General features: G+C 37.9%; 3 non-coding genes across 3 annotated transcripts; 2 read left to right on the top strand and 1 right to left on the bottom strand.

Annotated features, from left to right (window-relative positions):
• Positions 1 to 4,201: 4,201 nt before the first annotated feature.
• On the top strand, positions 4,202 to 4,283 carry Trnas-aga. The gene has a single exon. It is a non-coding gene; the product is annotated as a tRNA-Ser (tRNA).
• A 2,392-nt stretch (positions 4,284 to 6,675) lies between these two features.
• On the bottom strand, positions 6,676 to 6,757 carry Trnas-gcu. Its single transcript has one exon. It is a non-coding gene; the product is annotated as a tRNA-Ser (tRNA).
• A 529-nt stretch (positions 6,758 to 7,286) lies between these two features.
• Positions 7,287 to 7,368, top strand: Trnas-aga. The gene has a single exon. It is a non-coding gene; the product is annotated as a tRNA-Ser (tRNA).
• The last annotated feature ends 13,337 nt before the right edge of the window (positions 7,369 to 20,705 follow it).

Raw genomic sequence — 20,705 nt, forward strand, 5'->3', positions numbered from 1 at the left:
ATGTCGTAAAGTGTCGTAAACGGCTGGTGCGTAAATTTGGGCATAAAGATTGCCACTGTCGTTCTTCTATTCTGGGTATCTGATGCATTAAATACACCCCGGGGTGGTCGATTTTTAACAGAAAGCACTCTACTGTACGATGTTTTTGCAACATTTTAAAGATTATGACAGTATACCATCATATAACATATAAAGCCCTTATAAACAAATAAACAAATAAATCTTACAGCCTTACTCGTAACCCCTTGATAACCAAAGATATATTTGTTTGTTGTGTGCCAGAATAATAGTATTGCGTCTTATATTCATCGAGAACAACATCCAAAATAGTTACAATGGATATCATTGGAGCAATGTATTTTCCTTATTCTTTTCTTGTTAAGTGTTTTAAAAATATTTATTGCATTGCAAATGAACATAAAATAAGTCATACATAGCAACAGAAATTATTACATAATGAAAATAGAGATAGAAGACAATAACTGGAACAAACGTAAACAGATAGAAACACAAACCACGCTTAATTGACGATAAAGTTATCCTACAGTTTAAAAACAATAATTAGTATTTGGAGCACTGTGTCGACAGGTGCGTTCCTTGTTAAGATGAAAACAAAAGTCTTTGATGATAAAAATGACTCATTATACTGATTGGTACTTTAATGTGATTAATATCCCATCACGTCGCATGTGTCCCGCGATTACTACGCTTCCGCAAAGATTAATATTTCCATATTGATAACGTAGTAATTACTTCGCAGAGGCAGATGCTGGGGAACAGAATTGTGATTATTGCGATGTGACTTGACATATTGGAATAGATTAACGCGATAGACACGTCCTATCTCTCAATTGGTAAAGAACTCGTCACGGTCATTTCATTATTTGATATTACGATTTTCGAAGGGTTTCCTACATTTTCTACTATCTAAGATTGTTACTTCTTTGATAAATATGTGTTTTGAATGTGTCTGTGTTTCCAGATATTTTAGGAAATAAAAGGGGGGCCCTAGATGGATTGCGTATGTGGGTAGGACTTATGAAAAGAAAGACAGTGTTTGGACCTTTTTGTGGCTCTCATTGTCACGGCAGCAATTTATTTTATATCATTTGACTTGTATAAGTTATGGCTTTGATTTTTTTTATCAACGGGCAGCTTGTAATGTCATGACGCAGTGGTATAGGTCTGGGACTCTTGTTTTGGAACTGCAGGGGAGTCTTTGTTTAAGTCTTTCAAATGGTATAACTGAAGGACGGATTTGTGTGTTCTGTTTTTCTATTGTTTATCGATTTTATGGGTTTTATCCGGTTTCAGTCACAAAGACTGTTAGGTAGACTACGAAATTTTGAGACTTATGTGTCCACCGTTATTAACCTATACAATAGTCTACAGAAAAATACTTAAAAAATGTGTTACCGAAATACTCTTGAAAAGTTAAATTCTCTCAAAGTGTGAACTATGGCACTCTGCTGCTCCAGTCCCTAGACATGTGCTCCAACCTGATAGAGAGACACCCACAGAGTGGCGGTCATGGCGGGAAAATTGCTAATTTGCATAAAAGCCAGACATAGTGCTTGTTATTTCGCAAGAGGTGGATCACCATGACTGCCTGTTGCTCCTGACCTATGGTACTCTAGACTAGTGGATCAGCTGGCGAAAACTGAAAATTCGTGCGCCCGGGGCACACCGTCATGGCGACCACATGGCTTCATCTGGAATATATTGTTAACTTCCAACTAGAAGCTTTAAGCAATATTTCCATAAAAAGAGGGAAACGTTATATGTAGTTACCTTTTTCCATTAAAAAATACGGACAGTTTCGTATTTCGCGTGAGTTAAGAAAAACAAAACAGGATAAGTCATGTTCTGCTCTTACAAGCGAGAAGAAAACAAATCTATATGATATACATAACATGTCCACAAGCTTCTTTTCTGTATTTATATGTACAAGCTGTTTTGTGAGCGTGCGTGTGTTCTGTAAGTAGTAAAGTGTGTAAAAAGGTTACTAAATATAAAGTTATCCATACATAGTATTTTTTTTTTAAATTTACAAACCGTAAATTATTTTTGTCAACTGATGCAAACATTTTCCAATTTTGACATATACTAAAACTCTCTAAGACCTATTGTACATAACACTGTTTCTGGATATTTCTTTTCATTAAGGAAAACAAAGTTCGGCAGTAACTTTTCAAGCAGAAATCTACGATGATTTTTGCAATATATCTTCCTATAAATTATATTGATTTATCAATGATTATAATGAATACAATATATGCATATCAATCTATCTTCATCACATCAATCTGATATATAGTTACAATCACACAGTTATCATCAATTACCATGAACATTTTACCAAGTACAGCCAAAGTATGCAGTTCCGATGTAACATACAGCGCGGAATGATTCGTTAATGGAATCCGATAGGTAAAATCTCTCACTACGTGATGAGGCATTCCAATCCATGAAAACTCCGCAAAAAACGGTAACTTTATTGCCTCACAATCTCTATCCAATTTACGACTCATCATTAATCTCCTTTAGAATCGAACATTATACCCCCAAATCATCCGTCGCCGTCAAGGCGCTAGGTGCGTGAGGGACACAGCCGGCCAATCACAGCTATCTATCATCATGTTCTGTAATTTAATTAGCTTATGGTTCCGGGAAGAACAAGCCATTTGTAAACCATTTACACGTGTCGAGACTTGATTTCCAGGACAATTACTCTGATGACCCTTTGGGTCAAGGCTGACTGTGTCCGGCCGTTCCATTGGCTATTATTATAGAACGTTGCATTGTAAGGACGAATAAGGTACATTGTTACATTGTTAATTCCAGGAACAATAAGTTACATTGTTCCTGGAAAATTACTCTGATGACCCCCAGGCCAAAACTGGCTGTTTCCGTTCCATTGGCTACTACTATAGAACGCTTCATTGCAAGACGAATAAGTTACTTTGTTATATTTAAGTAAGAAAGGCATTCTCACAATGTGTACGATGTGTGAAACAATTGCTCAAATTCTTATCGTAGAATGCTTAAAATCCTTCGTAAACAAATGAAAGAAGAAGAAAAACTCCAGTAAAAAAATAATGAAAGAAAAAATGGGAGAAATACAGATGATGTCAAATTGTTAATAGTTATTTCGTGTTCGGTTGGTTATCATTGAAGTAATTCAACGATAAGATAAAAGGAATAAAATATAAAACGGTAAATGCTCCTGAAGCACTTATGATAGAAATATATCATAAAATGATAGAAATCATCCGTGAATAGTTTTATCAGGTCGGTATGCAATATGTGTCGCTGCTTACAGATTCGGTCACGATCGCAGTGGTATATATGAACAGTCACGCATATTGCTACAGTACCATGTGAACCAGTCAGAATTGCCATGAGGAAGGTGACAGTGACCTAAACGTCGGTGAGAATAAAGTTTTGACTTCGTAAAAATCACAATTTCTAGCGTTTGACGTAGTCATTAGCGTGAAATTACGTTTCTGCAGTAACACAGTTATGTTTGAGTTGTGTGCAGGTGAAGAGTTATACACAGGTGAAGACTAATGAGGGAGTGGCACCCAGGTGTGCGAGTGCAGACAATGGATAAAGGAAGGTGACAAGCTGAGAGCTTCATTCGAGGTCGCTCCTGCTACAGCCTAATGTCGTATCGTCTCTTTTTTGCAATTATGATTTAGCAACAATACCCAGAGAAGGCAGTTGTTTTGCTATGGGCTCTGGTGTACGTCCCCTTTTTCGGGGCCTTCAAACACCGGCAAACAACCTAGTCAGAATATATTGTTCACTGTATTGTTGTTCTCGTTCTACTAGTAAGCTTAATTGTTGTGCCATGCACAAATGCCAAAGTTTAATTGTGCTTATAACATATTTGGTGGGTATTTTCGGCAATGTTGATGTTGTTCTGTTTGGTGAAAATGTGTTTTGGGCAGAAGTGTTTTGGTCAATGCAACTGTTTTCAAGTGCCTGCATATTTTTTACAAAATTCCTGTCGCTGCTCATGCATAATCTGAACCATGAACGTGCTTATTGGTTAAGGCAACCATGAGGCTATAATGAGGATAATTGTTATTTAATCTCTGTTGATGAATGACTAAGATTAGAGAGAAATGTCCATTTGAAAGTTGAGTTATAGCGTTTGAAGAACGGGACTCAGCACTACAAACCAAAATGTATCTGAGTTGTCGTGGCCGAGTGGTTAAGGCGATGGACTAGAAATCCATTGGGCTCTGCCCGCGCAGGTTCGAATCCTGCCGACAACGATTTCTTTTTTCAAACTTTCATAATTCTATCAATTGTTCAAAATCAAAGGCGTCATATTTGTTGCATTGACTTCGCCTTGCCCATGGCTCGCAACATGGTTTTCCCTATTGCAGCATTGCCAGAAGAAGTTAAGATTTTTTCAAGGCTAGGATTCAAGGTCTTCTGTATCTCAGTGGAGGACTGGTTCATTCTTCTCAAAATGAAATTTAAGGCCCTTGTTGATCCTCGAATTCACGCAGGAGCCTTGAGTGTGCTAAAATTCAATATACGATCGCAGGCGTTGTAGAGTAGATGTAATACAAACAACTCTTGTAAAATACCACGGAGGACCTTTGGGAAGCTGTTCAGGCCAAGAGAAATTTATAGCGTTTTTAGACGTGATTGAGTTCATCGCTGTTACGGTCGCCATTTTGATGTCCCTTTATGCAGTTCAATGAGTTTTGATTATTTCGAGGACGTTCTCAAACTCACAAATGAATATCTACAGTTCGAAGATTGGACTAGCGGGACAATACTAAAAAAACATGCGGACGAAGCAAAAGAAAATATACTTAGCATGAAAGTTCATCTGTGTAGGCAAATGATATTACTTAGCTCACAGGAGTTGACACGAATTTTATAACGGAAATGGCCCATCTGTTGCAGATTTCAGGACGTCGTAACGTTTAGGTATGTGGCTAAATGGTAGGGTTTTACGTGCCAGATAACATGTGTCGCCCCCCCGTCACCGTTTAATGTTGGAAGGTGACCTGGAATTTACACAACCTCCTGCACTTTACTTACAACGAAAATCTTTTCTAAATCTAGGATTCAACTTTGAAACGGAGTGTCCACAAACTATGTTAACTATGACCATTGAATGCAAAAAGGGACCACGACAGACAACACACCAACATGACAGCCAACGCTTTCCTGCCTTGTTGACACAGAGAGTGAGTCAAAACACCCTTTCTGTCTGGTGCATATACCTCTACTGTTTTACGTATTGTACTTTTGAAGCCATTCTACTTACAGTTGAGCTTCATACATGTCTTGGACAGTTGATTTGGTATCTTAGAAGGATACTGTCACAATTACTTACAACAATCCGTCAAACCCGAATCTATCATTCAGGAAACAACGTTAAAGTAGGTTGATTATTCACAGGAGTCTGCCTGATGACCTCATCCGTAGTTGTGGTTGCAGGTCATGTTGTTGCGATGAGGGACATCTTCAACATGGTTGACCTTTCCAAGGCACCCAGATGTTTTCTACACAATAGCAACTTGATTGGGCTAAACGACAACCTGTCCAGATGGTACCATAAGGATTCATTAATGTTGACAGGCATTGCTTTCTGATACCGAAACCTTGACATTTTGGTGCCCTCAGAGGAAATTTAAAGGCAGGAGAGCCTAGATTTGTCGTAATGGTTGTCCTCCCATTGCTTGCTATCAGTTACTGTCGCGACGTCGACTTAACTTCCGGAAAATTCCTTCTGTGTGTGTGTGGAATAAGTTATTTTTGTACGAAAACAACATTCGGTAACTACATGCAGTTTGTATGTTTTGAAATGGCGCTTACTTTCTGTAATTTCCTGGAATGTTATTTGCCTTACCTTGTTTTTTTTCGTCATGAAACGACAGCACACAACTCTATTGCGCGTCTTACACAATTTCTATATCGATAAAGCCGACAGGTGATGACCGCCATTTTGGTGTCATCATTTGCATTTCAATGGATTGTCGCTCATGAGAAATTAAAATTTCTAGAGTTTGACGTATTCATTAGCGTGGTGAAGTGAAGTGCAGGTGAAGTGTTGTACACAGGTGAAGACTAATGAGGGAGTGGCATCCAGGTGTGCGAGTGTAGACAAAGGATAAGAGGAATTGACAAGCTGACAGTTTCCTTCAAGGTCGCTTCTGCTACAGCCTACTGTCTTTTTTGCAATTGTGATTTATCATGAAAACCCAGAGAAGGAAGTTGTTTTCCTATAGGCTCTGGTGTGCGTCCCCTATTTTTTGGCCTTCAAACACCATGCAAGGTTTATTTAGGGGTTGCGTAGCCGGCAAGCAACCTAGTCAGAAAACAAATTGTTTATTGTATTGTTGTATCAGACGCTGTTCTCATTGTAATTTCAAGTAAGCTTATTGTGCCTTGCACAAATGTCAAGGTTTAATTGTGCTTATATAATTGGTCGGTATTTTTGGCAATGTTTTATGTTGTTCTGTTTGGTAAAATTGTAAGGTGCAGTCAATTGGCAGAAGAGTTTTTTAAATTGATTTTGGTCTTCTCTTTCTGCCAAATAAATTCTGAAAAGAATCCTAGATTAAGAGGCCTCATCAAATTGTTTAAATTATAGCAGCTTGCGAAGTTGACAGTTTTTTTGGTACAATTGCTAAAAAATGTTATCGACGAGGATGGGATTCGAACCCACGCGTGCAGAGCACAATGGATTAGCAGTCCATCGCCTTAACCACTCGGCCACCTCGTCCTGTTATAAAGGTGTTAACCGGACACCTGTTTATGGATATCTATTAGCAATAAAAAATACCACTACAGCGGTAGCTTGTCTCCAGCTACCAGCTTGTGGGTATATTTTCAAACGTGCTTAGAGAAGAGGAGAGCAATGTAGATAGGGTATGATAATGCAATGGACTTGTATTGATAAATATTTGTTGTTCTCAATCAGTTATATATACGTACATAGGAATGAAAGCTCTCTTTGTCGATGAGTTACATAAATTGTGATGTCAACCCTCGGAAATTATGTTCGGCTATATATCTTTTGTCGTCATCAGTAAAGTGACCGACTTTCTTAACCTACTTTGAATTCTTTGATTCAAGGAGTTGAAGACGGAAAGTCTATATCTGCCCCCGTCTCGGTTCAAGGTAGACAGAATGATTGCAAATTGCATATACCGAAGTGATTGAGAAAAATCGAAAGAAAATGTGTTGAAAGTATTAGTTAATCGGAAGTTGTTAGAGAACGGCTAGTCTACAGGATAGTAGACTGTATCTGAGTTGTCGTGGCCGAGTGGTTAAGGCGATGGACTAGAAATCCATTGGGCTCTGCCCGCGCAGGTTCGAATCCTGCCGACAACGATTTGTTTTTGCATGTCCGAATACAGCAATCTGTAAATTGTGAATCACTTTGCCTCGTCAAGCAATTCGTTGTCCGGCAATTTTACTTGCCACTCTTGCAAGGCCAATCAAAATTATTGTTCTAAACCCATTTCATATAACAACTTTATATGAAATGGGTATGAACAACAAAATATAACACGTATATTTGTGACAGTCTACATGTTTGAGTAAAGGCGAAAAAGAAAAATAGAGATTTTGTATTTAGAAAGTGTGAAGAGCAAGGGAAGATTCTGCCGATCGAGCATTTGCTCCAAACAACCCTTTGGAAACTTTGATTTTAAACAAACAAACAAACAAACAAACACACAAACAAATGTAATGCTTGCCGTCAGATCATCAGTCAGGACCAAGCCATGCTGAAATGAAATATATACATATATATATCATCATCGCAGAAGTAAGGCGTATACTTCCAAAGCTTAGATAAACTTGCAACCTTGCAGCCCATTCGCAATTCGAAACAGAAAGGCCGAAATGGTCAAGACAAAATAAGGAAAATTGGGAGGGTAAAGCATCATCTTTATTGTTTATATATAGCCACATTTTATCAACGATCCCTTTAGGAAACGTTACAAATGATTTAAACAGCTACCCGTTTCCATGCATTAAATCATTTCACACCTATGACAAACTGGATAGAAGCCAAATCCCAAAGTGTGTAAATCACCTTTTCTTGGACCGGTCATCCACTCTCCCTCGGGCTTGTCTGCACCCCAGGTAGCTAGTGGACAACACCGAGGATCAATAGTTGGACTACGTATGGCTACTTTGATATCGAACCATCAACAAAACATCTTGGTCCCACAGGCTTTGTTATAACGGCATTTCCCCCCATTAATAACATCCCCGTGATCTAACCCGATAATTCACAAAGGTACTCTCTAACCTTTTGTTAGTACTTTGTTGATGGATCTCGTGGTCCTTCCTTGCCAACTTAGATGCACCGAGACACGTTACATTGGCCAGACAAAAAGGTGCAAGTTGAATACTGAGGCATTTTTTCTAAAGTCAAATGCTATTGAATCATCGTGTAAAATTCTCACGACATCCAATCTTTAACCATCGATTAAACCATTCGTAAACTTATTTCGAAGCATGCATTTGAATTATGATTTGTGTCCTTAAATATAAGATTACGTACAATGAAAATGAGTAATGATTGTGTGCTTGATTTGTAATACCAAATTCGTAGTTGATAGTTGTGTGTATGTATATCATATCAAGACTACAAGATTTACTATACAATAATACATTTTACATTCCAGATCTTGTATCTGATGCATTTGATATTATTGGTGTGTTTTGTTCCGAGGCGTTGAACCCAAATATCTCACCGGTGTATATTAAAGTATAAATGTAATAATCTACATATGAAAAATAAGAATAATGGCTTGTGCAATTGCATTTCTATTGTAGATAATACGAAGCAGTTTGAAGTAATTCCTCTTTTGTTTGATTCAATAATTCCATCGCAATGCTTTTCTATGGTTGCTGCACACCCTGAGATACAAATATCTGGACCATAGCCCAATGGTGGTCCATCTGTCCATGAAACTTTATATCCTTTCGTTTGCACCGCATTCCGAAGGGCAGAGACGAATGCCTAATTTGGAGGCAAACTAGGAGATGAACTGCGAAATTTCCTCTCATTGACAGACGTGTCGGCAGGATAGATGTCCCCTGTCACTTTTGAGAGATAGTCCTGCAGCACTTTGCTGCTAGGTACGGCCCACTAGGTAGAAATGCGTAAAACAATCCATCAATGCTCTATGGACATTGACGGGAGACTCATCATGTAAATCAGCTTTGATGAACTTGACTGCCATCTGATACGTCTGAAGACCACTAAAACAAGTTGAAAGACTACCTTTTCATGCTCGAATCCGTAGTTATTTGTCATGTCGTTTCTTCTTGTACCTTAGGATTGCCTTGGATCCGCTCATCGTTCAAGCTGCCTGGAGATCCTTTATCTACGGATCACTGTGATCATGACAAATTCGGCAATTGAAAAAAAAGAAAGAAAAGAAAAAGATTGCGAGTAAAGCTGATTAAGTTCTTATTGCGGAGACAATCTGTGGAGAGAATTGAACCCAGGAGTTATCATTGTATTACGAAGTGTAGATCGTAACAGACTGGTCTAGATAAGTATAATGCAGATCACAGCTGGGTGGGGCAACCTTCGGACTAGCTATCGACTTTATCCCCCAATTTACTGAGGCGCTGTTATGCCCGAAGCAGGTTATAAGTAGATTTCTTCATGTGTTTTTACGGGTACTTTTTGTCAAAAGCGATATGTCCACTGTTAGATATACATAGGTATATTACTAAAAGACTCTACTACACTTAAAATTGATAAACGCTTTTGTTACACTGTATACTGTATTTGATCCCAGGTTTATCCAATGTAGTTACTACGTCCTCTTTACTATACAATTTCATCGTAATCGTTAGGAATATTTGAAGGCAACACAATACTACGATGAGTCTGATTTGTGATACTATTCCAGGAAATAATCAAAAGAAGAAAAGCAAGAAACAACACAACATCCGCAACTACAATAAAAATATGCAGAAAAAAAACGTTAAAATTTCTTTGATTTTACCTATAAAGCCACCCAATGCGAAGCTAATTATTTATGCTCTGATATACAATGTATGCTATTATAAATGTGCTTGTCTTCTTTGAAAGATTTGTGTGAATTTCTGGCTTGACACAGCTGGACGCTTCCAAAATGAGACAAATAATGAATAATGGACTATCGAAAACTATCTCATCGTAACATTGTTAATAATTAAAATTCAAAACAACAATAACATTAGGTGATTTCTTCACTACAGAAATTGGCGTCGTACGTGTGATATTTCAGTGCCAAGTATAGCAACACGATCAGCAACAAGGTTATTTTTGACGTCATATTAATTTTGATGTCATATTAATCTAAAGCCAGTTTCCTGCACGGATCGTATTTAATTGCGTGTCAAAAGCATAATTTTCCCCTTTTTATTGACGACAGAGTCGTAGCACTTAGAAATAGTTATACAGAAATTGGCATTTTCTTGTTTGCTTTGAATATTTATCAAACTACATAAAAGCTTTCGTATTTTCTCGCATAGTGTAATTTATTGAAAGACCTATGATATGTTGATCCAGTCATGTTACATTAGAAGTGTGATTTGTTTGTTCGCCATTGTGCGTTACATCATCAAATTACCCTTCACGCGTTGGAAAGTTTATAAATCCATTTCGGCACTCCCTAATATTTTATCATTGTCACCGTGTGAAGTGTAGCATCATTCGACGCATGCAATTAAAACTCTAATCGTTATATTATGTTCATAACCCATAAAAGAATCAGGGCAGATAACACAGAATACCGTTCATAACACCGGTAATCTATGTTTTATTATCCTTACTTTAACACCCCCTTTCCGCTCATAGGCATGGGGTTCATTGACCTCAAGTCGATCAGTTTAGAGGATGTAATATTTAATAAATTACATATCAGTTTTCAGTGACATCTTCAAAGAGCATGTCATTTTTTATGCATTCTATATAAAATAAGCTGCAGTTGTCACACTTTTTATCACGCCATAAATGCTTTACGACAAATCTGTCCATGAGCCTGAAAAACACGTTTTTATCACATCACTGATTTATTAGTTGTCATACGGTCGTAAATAATCCCGTTAATATATTTATTTCCATTAGTAATAAAAAAGTAAAAAGTATTATTGTTACGTCGATTAGTTCCTGTTGAGTTTCTGATTTTGGTCGTAAAAGTTTGTCAGTTGGCGTCGAGGAACCAAAGGAGAATATTGAATTAAAAAAAGGCTTGCTGACACAGATTTTTTTCACAAATTCGAATCTGTGCTTAATAATTAACATTTTTACTTTTTGCCTGTTTTGTTTTTCTGGTTATCTTGTATAAAATCAGTTGGGTGTCACACTTTAATAGTTTTTGTACAAGTGGGACATGGTCCCTGGGTGTCTTGTAACCTGGTAATTGTTAAGACAGATGGTGCATGTTATCTTTTTAATCGTCTAAATCGTAAAAATCCATTGGCGTTTCATCTCTAGTCGTAATTCTATGGTATGGTGTTATTGAAGCAAACAACTTAGATGATAGTCTAACTTTATCTGTTTTGCGATAGACGATACCCTGATGATGTACTTTCTGTAACATTATTGTCCTGGCCAAGGATGGTGTGACCTTCAAAGAGTATACGTTTATTTCCGTTTGACAAAATGCCTTAAGCGGAGTCGCCTAAGGACACCGAATGGAAAACATTCAAGGGGTATCAAAGCATCAAGAAGATAACGTTTTTCCAAAAATGCCTGCTCGTGTTTATCTTAAGTGAACCGTTCTGCTAAGTCGTCTCCTGTAGAAACCGCGTTGTCTTGGTAATTTATCTTCGTTTGGTACATCACGGATTTGGCAGGAAGGACGAGTAGGAGGGATTTGAAGTCTTTCATGTGTACTTGAGTGTGCGTGCCGGCTGTAGGTAATGAACGGAATTGATGGCATGATGTACGACCCTGGTCACTCCCCGCGCTGTATGGGATGATCCGGGTAATATGTCATCTTAGGCCGCCCGTAACGTTGTAAGTCTCTAAACATCATCTTCATACCAAATGGTGTGCCCCAAGGAAGCATCCTCGACCCCCTTTTGTTTTTGATCATTGCTAATGACTTGGCATTACACTGGATAATCCTGTAATGTGTCATCTCAGGCCCCCCGTAATGTTAAGATAAGTCTCCAAAGGATGGGACTATTGACAACAGTCTGTAGTCATGAACAGTGATGATCTAAAAATAGCATCATCTTCATAGCACATGGTGTACCCCAAGGATACATTCTTGGACTCCTTTTGTATTTGATTTTTGGTAATGATTTTGCATCACATCGGATAATCCCTGTCATATGTCATCACCGTTGACGTCATGGGTCTAAGGATTGGACAAAGGGACCACGTGCCGTTATGGTCTTTATTAATGTAGTATGGCCTTGAAGATGATTCACGGCTTATATAAAATCACATGGTAGACTATTAGCCATAAATTGATCTATCGGTGAGTTAACGTTGTGACGCGTTCATATTGTGTACTTTACCTGGACGTCAAATAAAAAACTTATAGCAACGTTTATTGTCCTTCAAGATTTACATTCCTTGCTGTATTTAGGGACATAAAACGTAAACAAAAGACAAAAACAGTCGGGCCATTCCCAGTTATAAAATATTTATCTGTTTCTTGAAAATGAAACAGGAGAATGTATAATGATGATTCATAGCTCTATAATGCTACGTATAGTAAACTATACAATAATTTAGAATACACTTCAGAAAATCAAGTTTAATAACATAGCATTGTGTTCGACCTGCCATGCGTTCAGTGTGATGCACGGGTCATCGAGTTACACTTACTTACGTTATTGTATTACACGTGTATTTGTTTATAGACGAAACAAAAAAGCAATACACATTTTGAAAGCAATAGTTAATTTCCTTCGAGGAAACATCGGAGGTTATTGGAAGGTCGAGACATTCATTGACATTACATAAAAGCACAAATCATTTTTATATAGTTGTAACAGGGTCAGATCCGTTGAGATGTGATAGCCACAGTTAAACCTCCATGTTCGAAGGTACCTCCGTGTTTTCTGCGTTTCTATTTATTCATTGTCATGTTGTATGAATAGTAGAGTGACAGGAGGTGAATGGAAAAATGATGTCATCGCTGATTGACAGGAAGTGAAGGTCATTTCAATGTGCTTTATATCGTCTCATCACAGAGTGAAAGGAAGTGAAAGACAAGAGATGAAATGTACCTGTGTGGCAGGAAATAGAGTTCAGAGTTTGGTAGAATTAGTAGTAAATAAACCGTTTCTATTTGGAATTGAAAAACCAAGAATAGAAAAGAAGTAAGGGGACTCCAGGAAGAATAGCGATACTGCGGTATCGCTACTGGAGATTCCAATAAAACAAACAAACAAGCAAACAAACAAAAAGGGGGGGGGGGGTAAAGAGGCAAAGAGTCAAGAACTCAAACTAGATTACGAACGAATGTAAAAGAAAAAGATAAGGGTGGCAGCAACTGATGTTCTTCAGAGCACCAAGTGACAAATGTATAGGGCTGAACAGCAATCTCGCCGTGCGATAAGTACGAGGGTGAGTCAGAAAGTAATGCAAGTGGTTTCATAACAAAGTCGTTCTTTGATGGAATGAGTTGAAATTTGGCACAAAGGTTAAGACATATCTCCTTTTGAGGTTGAAATATCTAAATTTGTTGCTCATTATTTTATGAGTGACTGACCTGCTTTCAAGGTGACCACACCCTTGGTATCCCGTCAGAAGAAAAGGGAGGTCCAATTAACGTACAATTAAGAATTTCCCTAAACCAATTTTTGCTATTGTAGGAGATAGAGCCTGCACATGTAATAAGCTGCATTTTTCTATAAGCCACATGCTTAATTTCAACTCTGAAATCCGAGCAGTTTTTCTTTTTTCGTTGCTGGTATAGAGTGAGGTATAAGCGGTCGTCAGGGTCATGAGATCTGTGGTGTTTTGATTAAAACTGCCTGTAGCCTTCTTTCCCATTAACAAAGAGAACTGAAACTTAGCACACTTTTTGGACTTTAAACAGTTAATAACTGTGTAAAGTTTCGTTTCTTTTGATTAATGAAAAAGTAGTCTTTTTACCAACAACTTACGAATTCGCGTATAAATCCAACAGCTCCTTAACACAACTTATCACATCCTAGCAGCTGTAAATAAAGAACCATTACGAGTTTAGAGATGAAAATTGGCACGCAACCTATAGAGACATTTGGTATTATACATGTATAATTTCAACCTCCTGCAGTGATTTTCAAAGGGTCATATTTAGAGGAATTGATAGCCTGACAAGCTATCAAGGGTGTGTTCATCTTGAAATCAACTCAGTTGCTCAAAAAAATGATAAAGACCGAATCTAAAACATTCAATCTCAAGAAGACATATATCTCTACTTTTGTGCCAAATTTCAACTCAATTGATTAAAAATCGAGTCTGTTATGAAACCACTTGCATTACTTTCTGACTCACCCTCGTAAGTTTGCTAAAGCTCCTCTACACCGCAACATTCCAATTTTAGCGTGGAAAAGTACTTAATGCTTATCTATGATAATGGTAACGTCCAACCCTGCAGCGGAGTAAGCGTCGACGGGGAAATAGCTTGCATTAATCGTTCCAACAAACAAATCACTTTCGATAACGTTCGCTTACATGGAGAGTTTACCTTATCGAAATGTGCCACTAAAGTCTTATTCTATAATACTCCCACTTAGCTTATCTTACTGAGACTGACGGTAAAATTGAAAGTACGCGTTTCAAGAAAGCAAAATGTGGCGATGCCAATTTGTCTCTGGTTTACTTATCAGGGAGACCAGCACGTTTCGTGGAAGAAAAATGGGATGTTAGAAAAACTGTTGATCAAGGAAGAAGATTTTTAAAGGAACGGAAAGGCAATCGGAGATGGCATACTTCATTCCCTTTACCACAGTGCTCCGTTTTCGTATACCATACACAGCATACACACACATAAATGCATACATACACAGGCACGGACACACATACATGCACAAACACACACACACACAAACATACACATAGAGAGGCAAACATTCATGCACAAACAAACACATACAGACAGAGAGAGACAGAGAGAGACACACAGAGAGACAAGCAGGTAGGCAGACAGACAGACAGAGGGGCAACGAGAGAGTGGAGAGAGATTCGGAATAACAGAGATACATCCATAGAAAGAAAATCATAATTTACATGTGTAATGGTCTGAGGATTTTAGGGAGTGTTTCAAATACCCCGTTTTCTGAGTTAACACTATGTTTACAGCCAAACTTTGCAGAGTAGCAGAACACTACAAATGGCTTCAATCGTTCATGGTCAATTGAGAAAACCGGTTACGACTTTAAACATAGTCCTACTATATATAGACCAACAATACCACCCCGTCAAAGACTTTAATTATCCCCGCGTATAATGCTAGATAAAATATCTGATGACAAAAACGTGACAGCCTGCATCGTCATGTACTTTTGGGCAGAAGTCAGCTATATAATGTACTAGTGGATACCAGTATAATACCTCGTAATGAACAGAGTACAGACGTACATAAACGTGTGTTGGCAATCTGGTGTTAGGACATTTATGGTGCCTTCTGCTGGCTACTAGAGTTGATTAGTTAGTAATAAAGCAGAAAGAGACCAGTGTTCTCCATAGTAAGGTTGGCTGGAAAGGTTTTAACCTGGGGGGGGGGGGGGGCTTAAAGTGCCTGCGCCAACTTTGACCTCCCATATCTCCCAAACGGCTTGTGCTAGAACAACCAAACTTGATCAGTTTTCCTAAAATATTGTTGGCAACAATTTTTAAAAATTGAGTAAGTTTATGATTTTTTGTGTTGCCATGGCAACGGGTTTCTGAAAGGCAAATTTTACAAAAATCACTAATTTTAGTTTAAACAATGGGATTTTAAGATTTTTTTTCTAAACTTAACTTCTTTTCATATATCTTTAATATCTAACACATCTTAGTTAAACATTTATAATTAAATATTCATAAATTATGCTAATGAGATGACGTAAATGGTCAAAATCCAAGATGGCCGACAATATCATGTTTAAAAGTATTATGATAACAAGCTTATTTTCACTCCGATTTCATCACTACGTGGTATTTTCTTACAGAAAACATTAGTTTGAACGTTTTTAATCCATTTCCATGGGGTTAAAGCGTTATATGTTGAAAAAAATGTATCTTGAGAAATGTAAGGTTGATAATCCAAGATGGCGGATAGCTAAACTACAAATTTTGACGTCGTTGCGTCGGCTTTTGACAACAGAAGTCTTAGAACACTTTAATATTAATAAAAAACCTTTATTGGTAACTTTTTGAGTGAGATATCTAGGCATTATGGGAATTCCCCGTTTTAGCCAAAAATATCAATTAATGACGTCATATTACGTCATAATGATATAAAAAATTTCAGGAATTATAAAACTCGTTGAGCACAACCCCCCCCCCCCCCTGCAAATTTGGTGATCGTACAGCAAGCCGTTTTGAAATTAAGAAGGGGGGTCGAATGAGCCACCCCCCCCCCCCCCAGGCCAGGGAAGGCCCAAAAAGCCCAGTCTGGATAGCTATAGGGTTAATAGTTGGAAAATCAAGACTTCTGTCTCTGTGGTAGTAGGACCTAAGTAGAATTTGAAAACAGCCATGAAGTATTTGGACTTAGTCATTGGTTGATCTCTAAGCAGTTGTAGGATACGGGTCAGTATTTTACGCTTGTTTTTAGTAATTTTTGTTATTCCTCTGTCTAGTAGGTTAGTCATTGGTGAGGTGAGAAACATTCGTTCGGAATCGAAAAGGGAAGGGTGTTCTTATTATTGTATTACAGAAAAGAGGGAGAGAGAGAATCCCTATCTACCGTCATTACTATTTTTCAGGTCCGTAATACCAGTGACCTTGTGCAAATATACATTAGGCCACAGCAAGTAAATTTCATAGATAGCATCAGCGCGCATTAACTTTCGCTTGATTTCAGAAAAAAAAAACATTATTTTTTTCTTCTGCAGGGATGGTCAACATGACGACAAAGTACCAAAATGAGCAAATATGTTGTGTTGTAGCCTAATAATTGTACTTGTAGAAGTGACACTCGCTAGGTACCCAGGACTGTAGTTAAAACTTATTGGATAGTTGTAAAGGTGACACCAATATGGAAGCCATGAGTGTGGTTACCAACTTTGTTGGTGATGCCAGCTGCAGTCTGCCACACTAGTGTCACTTTTACCACACCAGTACATGTCTTGAATACAGGAATGAATACCTTGTTGGCTCTGATACCATGTTTTGTCCCTTTAATTCTTGTTACAACATTCATCACAACTTAAAGGTGCCTTTTTTTGGAAATGTTTTTTTTTTCACCCATGTTTTTTTTTCGCCCTATCGCACTATTTTTGCAGTCTGCAGAGGATGTCATCCATAAAATTTACTTGCTGTGGCCTTACTCATTTGTATTTCTTTGGCTATTGTAACAACAGACCCTCTTTTCCCAATACCATCCATATGTATACAGAAACACGAGATTAACTTCCCTATGCCTTACCATGCGTGCGGAGTGCAATAACACACCCTGTTCCATTCTTCACGGCCGTCCTTCTCCAGCCACGATGTCGTTTCTCCCTTAATTGAAATTCATGTCCCGGAGAGAGCTCCCACTTTGGAGGCCTCCTTGTCTTACGGCGTCATCAGTTCCGCATGGCGCGATGCGCACAATATTACCCACACGGTGGCTGCCGATGTAAATGGTGTCAAGTTTTGGACTACATTTGTTACAACCATTGCCGTGCCGGACAGCGTTATTTCCCGTGGGAACACCACTTTTTCCTTCAAGCAACGTGGCAGTCTTATTGACCATACATTGAAGCAACCCACTGGATGCCCCCTCCCCATTTTGGATTTGAAAAGATATTTCTTGCCAATTAATGTTTCTGTGTTAGTGTTTATGCCCCTGGAATGCCACTTTTCCCTCAAGTGATGTCGCCGTGCTAGATTTTTATTGGAAGAAACTGACACCACCCCCCCCCCAGATTTGAGAAGAATCTTTCTCACCAAGTTTCAAGCAGATGTAGTTTATGCGTTAGTGTAGTGCCCATAGAGTCCCAATGTTTTATTCTAATAATGTGGCAGTGGTGGATCCTTATTGGCAGAAACTACAGCAACCCCGGGCCCCCTTTAGATTTAGAGAAAATTTTTGTCGTCGTTACAACACATTCCACGTCACCTGTTCAAAGCCTCATTATATTACCAGAATGTGAAATGAAACTGTGTGAGACCACGTTGAATTCTGTTTTGTTCATCTCTCAAAATCGAAAATTTTATATTCCTTACCAGTGGTCAACCAACCCCATTAGTTTATGGTCGGTAGTTTTTGTTATTCGGTCGAGTCGAAAGTACAAAAATAAGATCCCTTCGTCTTACTACTAACAGACACCGTGACATTGAAAAAAATGTATTCATCTTCCGCAATAAAAGAAACATACGCGAAGTTGCAAAACGAAGGAGGGGTTTCTTCGCACACTATCACTACTGTATGCAATTTTGTAGTGGTTAGCGTTATGGACGCTTAAAGCGTGAAGTCTCAAGGCAGCGATCCAAGCACTTGAGGGACAATATTAAGGAATGATATGACCGATAAGGTATGTGATATATACGAACGCTTAAGACACTAAATATGAATTATATCACTACTCTGTTTCCAAAGAAAAGTATTGCGTATATAACTTATAGTGATGAAATAGAACATTAAGTTTGTAAATTCGTCGTTCCGGATGTATTTTATCTCTAGGCAACAAGTTATCTTTAATATTGGGAATATTGACGTACTACATTATTAAATCTTTTATTTAAAATGCATTTTGCGAAAGGTTATTACATTTTACTGATCTTCAATACAATAATATGAGATGATGATAAAATCCATGCACGAGGGCTAATTTCATTCAAATAGATAATATCTATTTCCTAGGTGCACATATGAAAATGAGTACCTAGCTTTGGTTAGGACCGTCCTTGGGATAGGACGTTTTGTATTTTTTGTTAGATAACAAAGGCGCACCAAACTTTTTAAATTTCCTTTTCAACTTTTTTAATTAGTCAAAGCAGCAAATCTAACGCTAACGGAAAGTCCCTTAAGATATTTATGCCGTCCTAGAGAGCCCCCGCGCTAATCGACGTGAGAAAATGAGAAGATAATTGGAATTATGCAGTGTAACAAGTTTATAATTAGGTTTTCAATCCCTGTCAATTTATCATGGGTGCTACGGGTCCTCGTAGGATTACCGACAACAGCGTTCCAAGTGGGGGAGGAGAGACTTCTTCATTAAGACGTGATTAAGAAAGGCATCACATGCCTAAAGGCGTACTGTGAGTGGGTGCGTCACTCGAAAGTCTGCACGTATAGTAATTTGTCGTAACTTTTTAAATAGAGTTTCACGACTTTATACCTTCGCCAAATGGATTTAACCTTTACATCTGCTCTGTTGTGTGTGTTTTTAATGAATTATGCGAAAAGTCGTTATTTGCATAATTGTACAAGATGATCATCTCCTCCACACAAAATACATGACTTGATCTTTTTAGAAAGGGGCTATATAAGCATTTTATTTATGCAAATTAGGTCCGGAATTGAATCATTTCAAGGTCTCAACTCGACCTACTAACATACTAAATATAAAGACAACTCATCCAGGTCTTCTAGAGTTATGGTGTCCATCCACAAACAAACAAACATACACACATATTAACCTTGCCTAATATATAACCTTCTTGTTGAAGGTAATTGTACTATTACTCGTACAATGGAATTATCTAAATGAGTACGTTATTATAAAGCTTATCCCTTCCCCTATACTAGCCCCAAGCGCCACTAAAAAATACAACATTCTCCGTAAATATCCTATAGTTTTTATACAACTGGCGTGTCAACTGGCATACATATCTTCCCAAGAGATGCCATAGAATGATGCAGTTAACACGAAGACAAAATTGACGAGATAGAATTGAAAACCATTTCCTGGTTGAGACGAATGTATGACCTATAAAATGCGATAAGGAATAGAAAGCTTAATTGTAGCTGGCGGAGTGGTCTTAGGGTAATCGTTCTGAAAGATGACCTACTTTTGGTGGATGCTGAATACATTACAGGTGTGCAAAGTGGTGTCCATCGATTTTAATTTGCTAAAACAATCCATTTAATTCTATAACGAAAGCCAGGTAAATGTAGTTTATTGACAGCAAGTCTGGTAGTGAAATTTGTGGATAATTCTGTTAGGACTTTTTGTATAAAAAGCCGACATAGTCAGAATATCAGCATAGATTGAATCTCTCCCTCTCTCTCTATTAGAGTGCTCTTTTTGCAGTGAATAGAGAATGCTACAGAAACGTTTTCAAAAATTAATCTCAGTTTTTAATCTATACGAATATGCGTTTTTTTACTGTTTTGTTGTGTATTCTAAAGCAAGCCGATTCATGTGAATAGAATTATGTTAATTGTGTTCATTCTATTTTGTTAAAGTTAAAAAAAATCTGTCTATGTTCATTCACCCCCCCCCCTCCTTAAACAAGAAAACAATTATTCGCCCAAGTTAAAAATACTACTTTGCCATCTATGTTGATACAGTGTTGGCAATGGAATGTTTGGAAAGGCTCTGGAATACAATTTTCCACTGAAACGATA

Source organism: Branchiostoma floridae, chromosome 15 (assembly GCF_000003815.2).
Source record: "Branchiostoma floridae strain S238N-H82 chromosome 15, Bfl_VNyyK, whole genome shotgun sequence".
Lineage (NCBI taxonomy): Eukaryota > Metazoa > Chordata > Leptocardii > Amphioxiformes > Branchiostomatidae > Branchiostoma > Branchiostoma floridae.